Genomic DNA, 12,383 nt, shown 5'->3' with positions numbered 1-12,383 from the left:
GGTCAACTTGGTTTACACAAAGAGTGTAACTCCACAATAATTTTGATAATTAAAATAAATTACATCGAAATGCATTTTACAAAAAAAACCTCGAACTGGTTACTATCGTCTTACTATTAACCTGATGGGTCAAACAATTGTATGAGCACGTGGTACTGGTCTCACAAAGTACACCCCACGTGGGTTGAACATAAAGAAAAGTTGCTATATTGAAAAATATTGTCAAGACGAGACGTTATAACCTCAAGCACATTCGCATTTAAGATAGATGATCTTAGTTAGAGTTACTGATCAACACGTGGTTCCACTTTACTCACAAAGTAGTGACAAAGCAACTACTGGAAGATATTCTGAACTTCACACTCGAATAACACTGCGTTGCAATTTAAGATAACATTAGATATTTTAGATATAAACTGAAAAACAAAGGTGATTAAATTTTCAGTTAGGCTGAACTTAAGAAATCCATTGTCCTACGGACTTAGCAGAGACGCGCTTAGTCGGAGATCTTACCACTTCAGACGCTCGCTGCGGACAGACTGGCGTGGGCCGCTACCGAGGGTGCTTAACAGACACAAACGGAAGTGACCAGACATGCAGCTTCCTATACCAACACGACAAGGGACGGACAGGACCATACTAAGAATAGAAACCTCTCTGCTTTTAGAAAGCGTAGCTACCTGTTCCGATGTTGGTCCTACTGTTCTCTAGCAGACAGGCTTGTCTGCTACCATCAAGCATGCAACTAGAAATACATTTGCTCATTCATTCTTTCACACAGAAGGGAAGAGGGATGGCAGTATCTTATCATATACAGTATATAAAAGATAGCGGATGTAGGTTCTGTATGTGACTGTGTGACATGAATTACATATGAACTGTGTTTTAAAGTGTAGTAGTGTGACAGATCGTTCTTGTTTATGTGTAAAAGTAACATGTTTCACTGCTCAGTCTCCTCCCAGATAGTCAGAAACACCACAGTTAATTTAGAAGTGGAATGTATGCCGTAAATGACAACAGATTTAATAAAATAACATGAAAGGAATCCAACAGAGACCTTTCAACTGTATCGCCTAGAACCACTCGGCCACTCCGGCCGTCAGCTACCCCATGAGTTCATCAAATATATACAAGGACTAGATGTTTGTTTGTGATTAAATATTAATTGTTTACAAATAATGTAATGTAAATCAACATCGAAATGCACTTAGATACCATACGCCAAGTAATACCTATACGTACTCAATGCAGCACATCCCAGGCGCTGGATCGGAAGCTAAGGTCCAATTGCATGGCCGTTTCGCTCCCCTTATGTGACTCCTCTTGATTTTTTTTCATGGGGATATATGAAAAGCCTCGAGTACGTGACACGAGTTCCGAAAGCGTCTGATGAGGCTTGTGCGATGACGCCACGAGTACTTGGTAGAGTGCGCCAAAATTATCTGCGACGTTGTTACGCCTGTATTGGATGTAGTGGTCGCCATTTCGAATACAAAAAAAATGGTTCAAATGGCTCTGAGCACTATGGGACTTAACATCTGTGGTAATCAGTCCCCTAGAACTTAGAACTACTTAAACCTAACTAATCTAAGGACATCACACACATCCATGCCCGAGACAGGATTCGAACCTGCGACCGTAGCAGTCGGCGGTTCCATTTCGAGTACCTTCTGTAATGTACAACATTACTGTGTAAACAGGACATATCTTTGCCGACCTCCAGGCGTGAATTCATTGATTGTCCTTGCTGTTCCTGAGATTTCAAAGCTTTCACTGACACAGGATTACTTGCAAGGCCACAACTTCCTATTCCTACGTTTCTCGACTCCTTTTGTAACGAGCGCGCGTCAAGATAACAGACTGGGTTGTAAGACAAGTTAGATTTACCCATCAAAATGTATTAATTATTAACGAACTTAAAAAGAGCCCTCCCGTTACAAAATGGAGGCCAAACAATACGTGCTGCCAAAGAATTTACATTTTTTAACTACACGATCTCTATAAATGCTTCTAAATTGTTAGCTCTCTCTCTTCGTCAACGACCCAGATATTTGTCTTCAAAGATTTGCCACGGGAAGCATCAGTAAAGGAAACGACAGCAGTGGCCGTTACTTGAATGTGTCAGCGGTGTGGCAGAACCAGGCCCGAGTGGAACCGCACTGCTTCCTGCTTCGTGTTTACTTTTCGTATCTCTCAGAACGGTGGCACACTTTTTTTTTTATCTTGAGACTTGTTTTTGCCACGCGTTTGCACTACACGAGATAATCCCATTTTCGACCCTGAGCTGGAAAACAGATCTGTTATAATCGATGCTTTGCCGATGTTTAAGATTCAGTTCTAATAATTATGACAAACTTATTGGAAAACAGTACAGCTCGTGGTCTTGCGGTAGCGTTTTCCCTTCTCGCGCACGGGGTCCCGGGTTCGATTCCCGGCGGGGTCAGGGATTTTCCCTGCCTCGAGATGACTGGGTGTTTTTGTGTCGTCTTCATCATCATCGTTCATAGCCATTACGGTCGGAGGAAGGCAATGGCAAACCACCTCTGCTAGGACCTTGCATAGTACTTGGTGCGGGTCTCCCGCATCGTCCCCTACGCTCCTAGGAGTATGGGACATCATCATCATCAATTAATATATTGAGCCACCGGCGCCGTATGATGTTGACCACTGATATACAGATGAGCTACGGAATGCTTACGGTGACAACAGAATATACATTATTTGTGTTATTTCATATACCTATTATTATCATAATTTTCGTTTGGGTCTGTCCTGCTGGACATCAAGGGGCATTTTGCGAGATTTATTTCAGCTTTTCTTTGTGCACACACTGCTATCATTTTTCATAATGAGCACTTCTTCCCTCGTGTGACCAAGCTGATCCGATTAACATGGATTTTTCCGCCAGGCCAACTGTGCGGTAGCGAATTATATTTCGTTCTCACTTTTGGATTTCTTCAGTGTCTGTGCTTCGGTTTAAAATGAGTGTTTTGATCCCATTAAGACATTCTGGTTCCATTACTGTGTTGTAGTGTCTCAGTTTTCTGTATTTTGAGATGCAGTTTTTTCAAGATGTCTTTCGTAGTTCTTACAGCTATTTACCTTTTTTGGCCACGAATTTCGAAACTGTCACTCGTTGACCAGTCTGCTGTGGCAATTGAAGACAGCAAAAGGAAAGTCGAGGTTTTAAATCTCGCGTTTAGCAAATCATTCACGCAGGAGGATCCTACTAACATATCGTCGTCTGACTGTCGTAAAGACTCCCGTAATAGACGTCCCATAATAGACATCTCTGGTGTAGAGAAGTGACTGAAAGAAATGGAAACTAATGGATCACTAGGGTCTGATAGTATCCCAAATTCGGTTTTATAGAGAGTACTCCGCAGCATTAGCCCCTTAGAAGCATAAAAGAATGGATCCACAAAAGTACAGACCAATATCCTAATCTTCTGTACGCTGCAGAATTCGTTCTCATTCGCCGCGCGTGGTAGCCGCACGGTCTCACGCGTCTTGTCACGGTCCGCGCGGCTCGCCCTTCAGTTTAGAAATCGAGTTGAACTCACGAGGGCTTAAGTCATGGGAGTGATGTAGGTGGTATAGCACTTAGCAGCCCCGTTAGTCAAACAAATCAGTAACAGCTTGCACTGTGCGTACTTGAGCACTGTTCTGCAAAATGATGGCCAGGTCCTGCAGAAAGTGTTATCGCTTCTGTCTCTACGCTGTTCATTTTTGGAACATAACCTACGACCAGGTTCTAAACTGAAGAAAACAGTTCACGGCATTCGCTTCTGCAATAGATAGCGCCCCTCGAACTGTCAACACAACTGGCACTGCTAAGAGTAAATGGTTCAAATGGCTCTGAGCACTATGGGACTTAACATCTATGGTCATCAGTCCCCTAGAACTTAGAACTACTTAAACCTAACTAACCTAAGGACAGCACACAACACCCAGCCATCACGAGGCAGAGAAAATCCCTGACACCGCCGGGAATCGAACCCGGGAACCCGGGCGTGGGAAGCGAGAACGCTACCGCACGACCACGAGATGCGGGCTGCTAAGAGTATCCTACGACTTTCACATCGCTGGCAGCGGGTTATACACAGTGCTGGTGACTACTTTGAAGATCAGTAAAACGTTGAAACACGTATCTATTTTGTACGATCTGTAAATAAATACACTCCTGGAAATTGAAATAAGAACACCGTGAATTCATTGTCCCAGGAAGGGGAAACTTTATTGACACATTCCTGGGGTCAGATACAGCACATGATCACACTGACAGAACCACAGGCACATAGACACAGGCAACAGAGCATGCACAATGTCGGCACTAGTACAGTGTATATCCACCTTTCGCAGCAATGCAGGCTGCTATTCTCCCATGGAGACGATCGTAGAGATGCTGGATGTAGTCCTGTGGAACGGCTTGCCATGCCATTTCCACCTGGCGCCTCAGTTGGACCAGCGTTCGTGCTGGACGTGCAGACCGCGTGAGACGACGCTTCATCCAGTCCCAAACATGCTCAATGGGGGACAGATCCGGAGATCTTGCTGGCCAGGGTAGTTGACTTACACCTTCTAGAGCACGTTGGGTGGCACGGGATACATTCGGACGTGCATTGTCCTGTTGGAACAGCAAGTTCCCTTGCCGGTCTAGGAATGGTAGAACGATGGGTTCGATGACGGTTTGGATGTACCGTGCACTATTCAGTGTCCCCTCGACGATCACCAGTGGTGTACGGCCAGTGTAGGAGATCGCTCCCCACACCATGATGCCGGGTGTTGGCCCTGTGTGCCTCGGTCGTATGCAGTCCTGATTGTGGCGCTCACCTGCACGGCGCCAAACACGCATACGACCATCATTGGCACCAAGGCAGAAGCGACTCTCATCGCTGAAGACGACACGTCTCCATTCGTCCCTCCATTCACGCCTGTCGCGACACCACTGGAGGCGGGCTGCACGATATTGGGGCGTGAGCGGAAGACGGCCTAACGGTGTGCGGGACCGTAGCCCAGCTTCATGGAGACGGTTGCGAATGGTCCTCGCCGATACCCCAGGAGCAACAGTGTCCCTAATTTGCTGGGAAGTGGCGGTGCGGTCCCCTACGGCACTGCGTAGGATCCTACGGTCTTGGCGTGCATCCGTGCGTCGCTGCGGTCCGGTCCCAGGTCGACGGGCACGTGCACCTTCCGCCGACCACTGGCGACAACATCGATGTACTGTGGAGACCTCACGCCCCACGTGTTGAGCAATTCGGCGGTACGTCCACCCGGCCTCCCGCATGCCCACTATACGCCCTCGCTCAAAGTCCGTCAACTGCACATACGGTTCACGTCCACGCTGTCGCGGCATGCTACCAGTGTTAAAGACTGCGATGGAGCTCCGTATGCCACGGCAAACTGGCTGACACTGACGGCGGCGGTGCACAAATGCTGCGCAGCTAGCGCCATTCGACGGCCAACACCGCGGTTCCTGGTGTGTCCGCTGTGCCGTGCGTGTGATCATTGCTTGTACAGCCCTCTCGCAGTGTCCGGAGCAAGTATGGTGGGTCTGACACACCGGTGTCAATGTGTTCTTTTTTCCATTTCCAGGAGTGTAGTTGCCACTATTAAAGTTCCAACCCTCGTATTCTGCTGTAACTCTCCCCATTCTAGAAAGATATTTTTGGCTCAGAAACGGGTGGTTCGGGCAATAAGGGGTGTAAGTTCACGAACCTCTTCTCGACCCCTGTTCACGAGTCTGGGTATTTTGACATTGGCCTCTGAATATATATACTCCTTACTGTCATTCCTTGTTACCAATATTAGCTTATTCCCAACAATAAGCAGCTTTCACTCAGTTAATACTCGACAAAAATCAAACCTGCAATTGGATCGGACTTCCTTAACTGTTGTGCAGAAAGGTGTGCAGTATACTGCTGCATCCATTTTCAATAATCTACCACAAACATTCAAAAATCTTAGCAGAAATCTAGGCGCTTTTAAATCGAAACTGAAGAGTTTCCTCATATGTCATTCCTTCTATCCTATCGAGGAGTTCCTTAAAAAATGAAGCTGATTCTTGTTGTATTGTTGATTGCGTTTACTTAAGCTTATGGGTTGACTATTTTCGGGTTTATAAACATTTTATTTTTATCTGTTATTACTTTTATGTAGTACAAAAATGAAATGTCGTGTGGCGAGGGCCGCCCGCCGGGTAGACCGTTCGCCTGGTGCAAATCTTTCAACTTGATGCCACTTCGGTGACTTGCGCGTCGATGGGGATGAAATGATGATGTTTTTGTTCTCCGTCGCTTTCTGGCATTTTTTTTATGTCTACTCTGTCCAAAACGCGTCTCTAATTATGAAAAACGCATTTCTTTTAACGATTGCCACCCCAAACCGTGTATCACATCTGTGACACTCACCCCCCTGTTTCACGATAATACAAAACGAGCTGCCCTTGTTTGAACCTATCCGATGACCTATGTCAATCCTGGCTGGTAGTATCCCGTACTGCGCGGCATTACTCCAGAAGAGGTGGACAGTCGTGGTGTATGTAGCTTCTTAAGTACTTTTGTTGCATCTTCTAAGTGTTCTGCCAATAAAACGCAGTCTCTGTTCCGCCTTCCTCTCAACAGCTTCTACGTGGATCGTTCCAATTTAACTTGTTTGTAATTTTAATGCATAGGTATGTAGTTGAACTGACAACATTTAGATAAGTGTGACTTATCGTGTACTTGAAATGTAACGGATTCCTTTTAGTACTCAAGTAACCTCACAGTTTTCATTATTTGACGCATTTGCCAATTTTCGCACTATACTGAATTCTTCTATTGTCTCGCAACTGCTTTCGATCTTCTGATAATGTATTAAACGGTGAACGACAGCTCCATATGCAAAAATACTAAAGGGCTGCCGGCCGGTGTGGCCGAGCGGTTCTAGGCGCTCAGTCGGGAACCGCGCGACCGCTACGGTCGCAGGTTCGAATCCTGCCTCGGGCATGGATGTGTGTGCTGTCCTTAGGTTAGTTAGGTTTAAGTAGTTGTAAGTTCTAGGGGACTGATGACCTCAGCAGTTAAGTCCCATAGTGCTCAGAGCCATTTTGAACTAAAGGGCTGCTCCAATTGTCTCCTACATTGTTTGTACGGATTAGGAACAGCAGAGGGCCTGTAATAGTTCCTTGGGGAACGCCAAGAATCGCTTCTGTTTTATTCAGTTTCTTTCCTTCAGCTACTAGGAACTGTGGATTGACATACGGATGTAGTTTAAATCTATTCGAAACCTAATGTAAAGAACATGAGTAACTGCATCTCACGTCATAAGTGTAAACAGAGGTAACAGTGAGCTCCAGTGCACTTGTTCCTGTGTTACGTACGTGCGGTTTGCTTCAAGACTGCGTAGCCTTTATCGTAATCTTCCCAAGAATATTTTCAGTTGTTCCCAAGACGTATCTAGAGTATGTGTTACTTGCAATTTGATACGTTGTGACTATGAGTTTCCAGGTAGCCAACTCATGATCAGTGCTACATAATGCCATTATCATACATTGTTTTGTTGATTTCTCATTTATGTATGTATTTTAGGCTCCCATGTATGTGTATACGTAATAACCAACTCTTAATGTACTGCAACGGACGACATTTTACTTTTTTATGCTACTCTCAACTCTTTGTATTTTGTGTAATTACTCTTTTGTAGACGTATCAGGTGTTTTTCCACCTCCCCCTCTTTTGAGTTAGAATCATTGCTCATATTGCTGCATTGTATTCACGTCGGCCAGATGAAGGCGTTTTACCGAAATTAACTGCAAAAATAAATATACAAGATTACTATCAAATATTAGGTCGTCTGTAAACTTTCGTTGAAAATCTGCAGAAAATAGAACGTGCTCTTGTTGGTTAGTATGTGGTTAATGTGGCCTTTGCAAATGGTTCAAATGGCTCAGAGCACTAAGCGACTTAACAAAAATGGTTCAAATGGCTCTGAGCACTATGGGACTTAACTTCTGAGGTCATCAGTCCCCTAGAACTTAGATCTACTTAAACCTAACTAACCTAAGGACCTCACACACATCCATGCCCGAGGCAGGATTCGAACCTGCGACCGTAGCGGTCACGCGGTTCCAAACTGAAGCGCTTAGAACCGCACGGCCACACCGGCCGGCGGGACTTAACATCTGAGGTCATCAGTCCCCTATAACTCAGAACTACTTACACCTGACTAACCTAAGAACATCACACACATCCATGCCCGATGCAGAATTCAAACCTGCGACCGTAGTAGTCGCGCGGGTCCGGACTGAAGCGCCTAGAACCGCTCGGTCACCGCGGCCGGCTGGCGTTTGCAGTGTGAAAAGATTTTGGGTGTTTGATGACTTCTCAGGTTATCAGTCGATTGGTGGTATCGTGTTGTAGCAACGCTTCGGCGATTTTCCTACTCGTCATCTTCAACCGAAGCTTCTGGTTCATGCCCGGTTCGTTCCTTTATAACCGCTGTTCCGCAGACTACTCTACCGGAGGACGAACGTGTGGGCAAATCGTATGTTAGGAATTCTCTGCTGTGAAAGCGGCGGAGGCTCCGGCCGGAATAGACAGGCAGCATCAGGACTCGACGCCCGGACCCCGCTCTATCCCCCGCCATCTTACCCCCCCCCCCCCCCCACTCAGTCACCGGGAGCGATATCTCATATCTCATCTGGAGGTACGTGACTGGTCACCCATTTGCCTTTCTGTAGAGGAGTATGAGCCCAGCGGCTATATAGGGACGAACCAGGCATGAACCCGAAGCTTCGCTTGAAGATGACGAATAGCAAACTCGTCGAAACGTTGGAACAACAAGACGCCACGACACAGCTGATAACCTGAGAAGATCAATGGAATTTGCCGAGAATGCCTTCACTCCCATATAGGTCGGATGGTATTATGAAACGTTTTCATTTGGACTGGAACCCACATCCTTCTCAATCTGTTTATTGTATTCATCTCTTGGTCTCTCTCTAAGGCTCCTCCCCATACAAATACACTTCTATCTGATGTGAAATTGGTGGTCTCTTCATTTCCTAGAATGTGTCCTATCAACTGATCCCTTCTTCTAGTCAGGTCGTCGCCCATCTCCCCACTTCTGTTCAGTACATACTCATCAGTTACGCGATCTACCCACCCAATCTTCAGCATTCCTCTATACTCTATAGTATCACACATCGAAAATCTTATGTTCTCTTCTTCTGTCAACTATTTATCGAACTCGTTTGACTTTTGTTCTTTGGGTCCCACAGTGCAAAACACGTCTTTTAATGACATGATTATTTATGAATAATAGCCAGCTATACTGCTATGTAAGTTGATTACATTTTATCTCATTCACAATGAGCCCATTTCGGCAAACTGCCATCGTCAGGTGCTCTATAAATACATAGATAAGCGATGGTCTTAATATAATGGTTTTGTAACTATGCTCTGAAAATTTATAATATATCATCAGGTGTTTTAACTTACACGTAACATCGTTGCTGTCATGTCCTGTCTGTTTTGGAATTATTACTTTCTCCCAGGTGTGGAGTGGAGATATATATCGGATGTTACTTGTTTTCCATATATGCTACTTTTCTGACAGTTGGATGACAGTGGGTCAGCGATGTTACATGTTTACATAGTTACCATTATAAATAAGTGATGTGTGAAATTCAGTTGTTTATTATTATTTTTTCATATAGGTTTGTTCCTAATTATGTTTCTGCCTAAAGTTAGTTTTGGTTTTATTTTACGTTTTTAAATTTTCGTAATAATTGTGCTAACCTTGCACAGCATTGGTGATACTATGGCGCCGTCTGCAGCAATTCCGAAGACTGGTAGGGTTTTCGTCATTTTCCAAACATTTGTCTACAAAATAGTCAAAAAACTGAGAAAGCTTGGCGATATCTGGTGCTTGTGAATGTATCACGAGCCAGCCATCGCAGATATCTTCAGGTCGGAGGAACGCCAGAGCAGCACACGTGCGAATTTGCAGCCTTACTTCTTCGTTTTCCGTGTGTTCGCAAGTAAGTCCCAAGTCTTGCCCTTTCCTCCAGAGAGATTTCTTGATATGGAAATGACAGCCATGCACTTGAACCGACGGGATCACAACTTTTTGCGCAGAAATCGCAGCTGATTCGAAATCAACTGTGACATTATTAGGTTTCCATTCTGGTACACTATTCACAACATTGCGGAAAAGACGGAGATCACAACTTTTTGCGCAGAAATCGCAGCTGATTCGAAATCAACTGTGACATTATTAGGTTTCCATTCTGGTACACTATTTACAACATTGCGGAAAAGACGGAGATCACAACTTTTTGCGCAGAAATCGCAGCTGATTCGAAATCAACTGTGGCCCGCATCTCGTGGTCGTGCGGTAGCGTTCTCGCTTCCCACGCCCGGGTTCCCGGGTTCGATTCCCGGCGGGGTCAGGGATTTTCTCTGCCTCGTGATGGCTGGGTGTTGTGTGCTGTCCTTAGGTTAGTTAGGTTTAAGTAGTTCTAAGTTCTAGGGGACTTATGACCACAGCAGTTGAGTCCCATAGTGCTCAGAGCCATTTTTGAAAATCAACTGTGACATTATTAGGTTTCCATTCTGGTACACTATTCACAACATTGCGGAAAAGACGGAGATATGTTTATTTTCTTTTGTTTGGTAAGAATGCAGAAGCCACCGGACATATGTTTGTTTCGTATTTTGAACTTCCGAAGTCTGCATGAATAGTAAACATTTGTGAAAATTGCTTGCTACAGCATTTGAACGTCCCATCCATAAAAAAGTCTTGTTTAGTCTTTGGATGCTCTCTTCCTGCTTTTCCGCTAAAAACTATGACCCTGTCTCCAAAGCTGTAATCATTTAAAACTGGTGCCGTCATTCATGGTTAGTAACTCTGCTTGAAGATCAACTTCTTGTCGTGTTTCTGGCTCTTCCTGGTTGCCGTGTGATTTGGCCCGGTGCATGTACTACCTCCTCTTCATTGCTTGCTGTTCTGGCATACCCACAATTGTGCAAGTCGCCTAAGTCTTCGGTATATATTTCAGAAATCGAAGTCTCTTCCTTTCGTGATCTCTTCTTCGCTTGATTCAACGTCTTTTTCACTTCTAAGCGAGCGTCATCAGGTGCCTTTGGTCCTAAGCATTCCTGGGCAATATGTTGTCCTATGTTTCGAACAGCGCCATATCACAGTCCCACCTGCTTTGGTTTTCTTTACGATATACGAGTAACCATCATAGCATCATAGCGGGCACAAGGTTTACCGTGGGTGGTTGTTGACAGTTCCATATCAAACGTATAAGCACACAGAGACACAAGACGAACGAGTTGAACACTCCGAAAGTTAGACTCACACTGACAATGACTTGAGTGGACGAGGACTTACCGAATGCAGGTAGGCCGTGCCGCACAGGGATGACACCTCCCGAGGGCGCAGGAAGGCTCTGCCCTTGGACAGGTAGCTTCCAGCAAAACTTCACATACTTCTGGCTGGGTGCGATTTTCACTCGGTGCGTGCGATTTTCACACATCCAGGCTCTACATCTGTCCCTGGAAATTTCTTAGACTTTAAAATCTCGTTCCGAAATCGCTGTCTAACCATGATGTAACTAGTCCGAGATCTGCGTGTGTTTCGTGCATCTCCAGGTCTCTTCCACATATAAAATCTTCTTTCATGACTGTTAAAGCAAGTGTCAGCTATGATTAAATTATGCTCTGTGCAAAATTCCACCAGACGGCTTCACCGTTTATTCCTTTCACCCAGTACATATTCAAATCCTTAATTTTCTCCTCTTCCTTTTTCTACTATCGAATTCCAGTCCCCTAACACAACGAAATTTTTTTCTCCCTTGTTGCTGTTGTTGTGGTCTTCAGTCCTGAGACTGGTTTGATGCAGCTCTCCGTACTACTCTATCCTGTGCAAGCTTCTTCATCTCCCAGTACCTACTGCAGCCTACATCCTTCTGAAACTGCTTAGTGTATTCATCTCTTGGTCTCCCTCTACGATTTTTACCCTCCACTGCTGCCCTCCAATACTAAACTGGTGAACCCTTGATGCCTCAGAACATGTCCTACCAACCGATCCCTTCTTCTAGTCAAGTTGTGCCAAAAACTCCTCTTCTCCCCAATCCTATTCAGTACCTCCTCATTAGTTATGTGATCTAACCATCTAATCTTCAGCATTCTTCTGTAGCACCACATTTCGAAAGCTTCTATTCTCTTCTTGTCTAAACTATTTATCGTCCATGTTTCACTTCCATACATGGCTACACTCCATACAAATACTTTCAGAAATGACTTCCTGACACTTAAATCTATACTCGATGTTAACAAATTTCTCTTCTTCAGAAACGCTTTTCTTGCCATTGCCAGTCTACATTTTATATCCTC

Source organism: Schistocerca nitens, chromosome 1 (assembly GCF_023898315.1).
Source record: "Schistocerca nitens isolate TAMUIC-IGC-003100 chromosome 1, iqSchNite1.1, whole genome shotgun sequence".
In the NCBI taxonomy this organism is placed as follows: domain Eukaryota; kingdom Metazoa; phylum Arthropoda; class Insecta; order Orthoptera; family Acrididae; genus Schistocerca; species Schistocerca nitens.
The sequence above is the reverse complement of the archived record's forward strand: the minus strand, read 5'-3'. Positions refer to the sequence as shown.